Source organism: Bison bison, unplaced genomic scaffold, assembly GCF_000754665.1.
Source record: "Bison bison bison isolate TAMUID 2011002044 unplaced genomic scaffold, Bison_UMD1.0 scf7180017864092, whole genome shotgun sequence".
In the NCBI taxonomy this organism is placed as follows: Eukaryota; Metazoa; Chordata; class Mammalia; order Artiodactyla; family Bovidae; genus Bison; species Bison bison.
This window is the reverse complement of record NW_011494664.1, coordinates 1,786,166-1,791,898: the sequence shown is the minus strand read 5'-3', so window position 1 is coordinate 1,791,898 and position 5,733 is coordinate 1,786,166. Positions and strand designations below refer to the sequence as shown.

General features: G+C 43.2%; 1 pseudogene; it reads left to right on the top strand.

Annotated features, from left to right (window-relative positions):
* Positions 1-4,680: 4,680 nt before the first annotated feature.
* Positions 4,681-5,067, top strand: LOC104987304 (annotated as a pseudogene).
* The last annotated feature ends 666 nt before the right edge of the window (positions 5,068-5,733 follow it).

Below are 5,733 nucleotides of genomic sequence, written 5' to 3'. Positions count from 1 at the left end.
AGCGACTTCACTTTCACTTTTCACTTTCATGCATTGGAGAAGGAAATAGCAACCCACTCCAGTGTTCTTGCCTGGAGAATCCCAGGGACAGGGGAGCCTGGTGGGCTGCCATCTATGGGGTCACACAGAGTCGGACACGACTGAAGCAACTTGGCAGCAGCAGCAGCAGTAGCAGGTTTATTGACTTAGGGGGATCATTTTCAAGTACTAATATGTCAAAATGAACTAGTTTACAGGTGTTCCTCTCAGCATATAGATGGGATTGTCTGCTTCTGCAGCAATGGCAGTCTGTTGGGAACATGTGACTGTTTTAATGCATCTTTTATACATGCTTTAATACGTCTTTTGCTTTGTGGCAGAAATAGCCTATGCAAGTCTAAAGTTCTAATTATACTAAAAAGGCTTAACCTGAATCAAATCATCCAGTGCTGGGACTCGGCATATTGCATACTGAGTGCATATTGCATATTGCATATTGAGTGCAGCACTTTCCACAGCCTCATCTTTCAGGATCTGGAATAGCTCAACTAGAATTCTATCACTGCTGGGAGCCAGCGTGAGAAACTCCGCCCATGGCAAAGGTCATGAGGAAGGAGGCTCGGCATACGCAAAGGCGGGATGGAGCCTCAGGAGTCCCCCTGGAAATTCTCGAGCATCTACCCCCAAAACCAGAGTCTGCCTACTTTCTGCTTGTGCTTTCACCTACACCTCTGACTTTACGGGGGGCTGTCCCCCACTACCTCTCTCTGAAAAAAGAGTTAGCTTACAGCTCCAGTTAATAATTCCTGGGTGTGACAGTGTTTCAACCTACAAACTCCTTTGGAAATCCTCTAGCCTGCCTGAATAGGTTTTTTCGGCCACATGTGATTGTTCAGAGCCTCCCAACTGTGAGAGGCAGGAGATGTTCTAAACTGTCTAAACACAGATTCCTTTGAGTAGTTACAAGATGGATTAGAAATTGTATTGGTGAAGGGTTTTTCACTTGTTGGGCCAATGTTTGCTGCTAAGTTTCCATATCCCTTACCTGCTGTGTCCCTGGCAGTGTATTGATTAATATGACTGGTGTAAGTAGTAGTTTTAATGTTTGTAACCTTGGACCCTTAAGTTAATTCTTTTTCTTGTTGTAGCCCACCACACCTTTGCCCTATAGGAATGCAACTTTAATGCTTTTGGAGGGTGGCACCTGACTAGTCACCTTTAGAGAAAAATAAGTTTTCTGAAGAAAGGGTCTTAAAATGTTAACAGGCCTCTGGGCCAGAAGATGATGCAAATCACCTAAACTTTTGCGTATGATAAGTTTGCAGGAAGAAAGCCTGGCTTACTGCATGACTCTACCTCTTCCCCCATTATCCTCTATGCATAACTTAAGGTATAAAAACTACTTTGGAAAATAAAGTGCGGGCCTTGTTCACCGAAACTTGGTCTCCCCATGTTGTTCTCTCTCTCACCTTCTCGCTGAATTATTCAGCCTCTTTTCTCCACTGAATTTCCTCACTGAGCTATCCTTATTTCAGCCTCTTTTCTCCACTGAATTTCCTCACTGAGCTATCCTTATTCTATTACTCTTTATATCCTTAATTAACGTTTAATTAAGCAGTTGTTTCCTGATCCTCACCGACGCCGTCCCCGCTTCGAATTCCCTGGATCCACCGGGGCTGGACCCCGGCAATCCAGCAAACCCAAATTTACAAAACAACTGCTCTGTAATTTCCAAAATATGTGGATGTCAGGGTAGACAAAGTGTAAAGACGATTAAAGAGACATGACAGCTAAATGTAACATGGCCTGGAGCTGGGACGGAAAGGGAGATATTGCCATAAAGGGTATTATTGGAACAACTGGAAAATTTTTATGTGAACCATGTTTTAAGTAGTAGCCGTATATCAATGTTAAATTTTCTGAGCTTGATACTTATGTAAGAAAAGATCCTTAGATAAAAATCTGAAGGTAAAGGAATATGTTTTATGCAACTGTCTTAAATTATTTGGGGGAAAAAATGTGTGTGTGTGTGTGTGTGTGTGTGTGAGAAGGAAGGTGGGGAAGGGAGATGGGGGAGAAAAGGGGAACATGGAGGGAGGCTGGGAGGGAGAGTGAAAAAAAAATCGTGGGGAAATGTTTTTATAATTGATATATTTGGAGGAAAGGCATATGGCAGTTCTTTATATCATTCTTGCAACTCTTCTGTAGCTTGAAATTATTTCAAAATGAAATTAAAAAGACATTATTAAAAACAACACAGGACCTAGCAATAGGGGTTTAGTTGTCGGGGAGGAACTGGCCTGTTTAAGGTCTCAGGAAACAGATGAGGGAGATGACAGTTGAGACTGGGGAGCGGGTACAAAAAGAAGGAAGATTAAAAAGAAGATCTTGGGGGAAATATCCTGCATTCAGTGCAATGACTGCACTGAAAGTGGTCACAGTCATTTGGGGAGGACAGTGCCCTGCAGGCTAGGCTGTCCCTGCTACCCCTCCTCCCCCCAAGAAGGCGCACTTGACTTGTGGGAGGGGCTACGCCTACGTGGACTTTAAAAGTACCTAAGATTCTGGTGTACACTCAAGATGAGATGTAACTCATATTTTTGTTCACTGAGATATTTTGTGATTAAAAACTCTGAGCAAAGTGGAAATGCAGTAATTTTAAAGGAATTTTATGTTGAGTTCTGCCAAGTGAACACATCTTCTTTTGGTTTTATTGTGTTTGTGGTCAGTATGAAGAAAACAAAACCTCTGCTTACTGTATCTTTTCATAGTCATTGTAACAAGAAGCAAACAGTCTTTTGTGGTCACCGTAAAATGACTATAATGTTTGGTAGCAAACAGAATCCATGTACTCTTACTAAGGTTAGATAATTTGTTGTATCTTCAGTCCAAGGTTTCTTTATGCTTTTTAAATAATCCAGTAGTAGAGTAGAATCTATTAGCTAAAATCAGTTTGGGAATTAAGAGCAAAACCTGGGGTGGGAGAGAAAAGGGTGGACTTTTACAAGATACAATCAGTAAAAATTCAGGGAAAGATCTGAAAACCATGTATGATAATTCATACTTGTTCCTGAACTGTGCCCTGAGTTGGTAATGTGGGCCTTCCCTGGTGGCTCAGACGGTAAAGCATCTGTCTATCAATTCGGGAGACCTGGGTTTGATCCCTGGGTCGGGAAGATTCCCTGGAGAAGGAAATGGCAACCCACTCTAGTACTCTTGCCTAGAAAATCCCATGGACAGAGGAGCCTGGTGCAGGCTACTGTCCATGGGGTCGCAAAGAGTCGGACACGGTGGAGTTGGTAATACCAGTAGCTTTTTATCATATCCCTCTTGTCCTTAAATTTTATTTTAAAAAATTTATATCCCAACACTTTCTGCCCTTGGAATTTTTCTGTCTTCTGAGTTTTTGTTTTTGTTTTTTTTTAATGTTTAAAAATATGTCGGCATGATGTCCAATTTTTAACTAGTGACTTGGGCAAGAGGAGAAGGGGACGACAGAGGATGAGATGGCTGGATGGCATCACTGACTCAATGCACGTGAGTCTCAGTGAACTCCGGGAGTTGGTGATGGACAGGGAGGCCTTGCATGCTGCGATTCATGGGGCTGCAAAGAGTCGGACACGACTGAGCAACTGATCTGGTTTGATCTGGGCATGATACAATTACCAGAATTTAAAGAGTGGTAGTCACGCCCATATGGGGAAAGATGTTTGGGTGTGTTCTTTTGAAACTGAAACTGTAAAAGTAGGTGCTTAAAAGATCTTGTTTGCTGCTCTGTATGGTAAAAACTAATTCTGTTGTATCATGTACATAGTTACTCATCACAGATGAGTAAATTCACAGAAAATTAACCATGTATTTATTCTTGCCTTGAAGCTAAGTTAAACATAAAATTCTATTCCTACAGCCCACAGTATGACCGACCTTGTAGTGATTCATATGTTGATTATAAGAGTTATGGGGCATCTAGACTGGTTCAGCTGAAACTCATGTTCACTGGTATCTGGGGAAGACAGTTTTTAATTGGGTAAGGAGAGGGAATTCAGTTGGAGGTTGGGGTCTCAAAGGGAGAAATAAAAGATATAAGATGGCATGTCCTTCCACAACCATCACCTGGATTGAACTGGAGCTGGGTGATGAGCACCAGATGATGATCAAAATGTCTTTTTTTTTTTTTGGTTACTCAGCATGGCATGTGGGATCTTGGTTCCCCAACCAGGGATCAAACCTGTGCCTGGATGCCAGGGAAGGGCCCCTGCCAATGTCTTTAAAAGAAACTTTAAGGTCTTCCTTGGTGATGCAGTGGCAAAGAATCCTCCTGCCAACGCAGGAGACGATGGGGCTCCGACCCCTGGTCCAGGAAGATCCCACATGTTGTAGAGTAACTAAGCCCCTGTGCTCCAAAGCCCAGGACACAATTACTGGCCCACATGCTACAACTACTGAAGTCTGTGAGCAGAGAGCCCATGCTCCCCAACAAGAGAAGGCACGGCAATGAGAAGCCCTCACACCACAGCTAGACAGCAGCCCCTGCTGGCTACAACTAGCGGAAAGTCTGTGCAGCAACAAAGACCCAGCGTAGCCAAAAGTAAATTTTTAAATAATTTTTTTAAAAAAAGAAACAGGGTCCCAGAGTCCTTGCACACATTCTCTGTCTTCTCTTTCCCAGCCTAGCCCAGCCTCACCACAGTGGACACCTTCATGGGTACCTGGAAGTTAGTGGATAGCAGGAATTTCGATGACTACATGAAGTCTCTTGGTGTGGGTTTTGCTACCAAACAGGCGGCCAATATTACCAAGCCTATCACAGTCATCGAAGTGAATGTGGACACAATCACCATAAAAACACAAAGCGTCTTTCAGAATAGGGAGGTTAGCTTCAAGCTGGGAGTGAATTTCAATGAGACAACAGCAGATGACAGGAAAGTCAAGTCCACCGTGATGCTGGATGGAGGCAAATTTGTCCACGTGCAGAAGTGGAATGGACAAGAGACAACACTTGTATGGGAAATAGTTGATGAGAAACTCATCCTGCCGCTCACCCACTGCAGTGCGGTTTGCAATCGTACTTACAAGGAAGAGGCATGACCTGTCCACTCCTTTACTGACTGCTCTTCTGCCAGTTGGCTACTCATGGACTCGGCACCAGATTGCCTCATTTTTCTCCCCTAGCATTTTATATAAATCTACCTTGATTGCAGAAATTTTCCTGGTGTCAGGTGGCATCAGCCTAAATCCAGTTCCAATCTCATTGTGTATGTTTGGTTTTTTAACTGCATCCAAAGGGTGCTGCTCTGAGGTCAATAACGCAGAGTCAAGGCCAAAAAAAAAAAGAAAGAAGCCTTTAGGAGCCTCTGAAAAGAGCAGAGCTGCTTTGGGATCAATGTGACAAAGTATCACACAGTTTAAGGAAGGGGCCCTTCTATCCAGAACTTCTTCTCTGCACAGAACTTACTCCTCCTCTGGAAAATAAAAGCAACTACTTTAGGGAAGTCAGAAGGCGGCAGCACTCTCATACGTGGTTTCATCACAGTTTGGGGGTGTGTTCTGGGGATTTGTGAGCAGCAGGTGTCAGCAAGGGACATTCAAACCAGGAAGGAAGTTTGGGTCTGAGTGATTGGGCTATGGCACATTCCAACACTGGGATTAGCTAAATTACTGATTAAAAATGAAAAACTAAGAGCCAACTTCTTTTGTAAATGTTACCTTATGGCATTTCAAAAATTATTTGGAGGAGTGTACTAGCTTGCTTGC